This window comes from Cyprinus carpio, chromosome A3, assembly GCF_018340385.1.
Source record: "Cyprinus carpio isolate SPL01 chromosome A3, ASM1834038v1, whole genome shotgun sequence".
Classification (NCBI taxonomy): domain Eukaryota; kingdom Metazoa; phylum Chordata; class Actinopteri; order Cypriniformes; family Cyprinidae; genus Cyprinus; species Cyprinus carpio.
This window is the reverse complement of record NC_056574.1, coordinates 8,275,259-8,276,296: the sequence shown is the minus strand read 5'-3', so window position 1 is coordinate 8,276,296 and position 1,038 is coordinate 8,275,259.

The window sequence follows — 1,038 nt, the reverse complement described above, 5'->3', positions numbered from 1 at the left end:
AGTCTGTCCACCCGTTCTCAACCACTTTTTAGTCATTTTTCCGATAAAACTGGTGTCATCTACCAAGCTTTTTCCTCATCTGCTCCTCCATATTTTTCTTCTTCTCAGTCTGTCCACCCGTTCTCAACCTATTTACCTACTAATACATCTGAGGTTGAACAGCTGATTACTAAATCTAACTCCTCTTCCTGTAAGCTTGGCCCAATTTCAACTCACTTACTCAAAAACGTCTTGCCTACTCTCAACTATCACCCATATGATAAACAGATCCCTTGATACTGGTTATGTTCCACTAGGTGTAAAAATAGCTGCTATCCCTCCAGTACTTAGGAACCCAAGTTTTATCACTAACCTGAGTAACTTAGCCAAATAATAGCCAAGTTATTTGAAAAGTTGTCACACAGTTGCAGTCTCTCTTGGATAAACCTGCTTGAACAATATCAGTCTGGTTTTTGAGCTTCTCACAGTACTGAGACTGCTCTTGTAAGAGTAAATGACTTTCTCCTGGTCTCTGACACTGGAGTCGTAAGTCTCTTGGTTCTCCCGGATCTGAGTGCAGCGTTTGACATTCAGTACTCCTTTCTCATCTGTCTGTTATTGGTACGTTTGTTTTTTACTTGTGTGTTTTTTTTTGTAACAGGTTCCCTGTTTGTAGACCACTGTCCCTGTTGTGTTCCCTGTTCTTGATTGGATTATTGGATATTCTTTCTCTTATTGTCTTTTAGTAAGGTTTAAAAATAGTTTCCATTATGCAACTGATCGAGGCTCATGCAGGACTTTGCTGAGCTGGCACATGGGCTGAGTATGCAGGGAGAGGTATGCCTCCCAATTTTTTTTCCTGAGTGAGGCTATCCTGGAGTGGATTTGCCTTGCTCAGCAATGATTGTGGGACTCAGAGTGGACTCTGGAAGATATTGTATAACCTGGCATTGCAGGCTCTGCCTTTACTGTAGGGAGTCCGCGGTGGGAACACCATACCAGAGACCACCATCATCATGTGCCAGCCAGGTCTACTAGTGCTGTCTCAAGGTGTTTAGG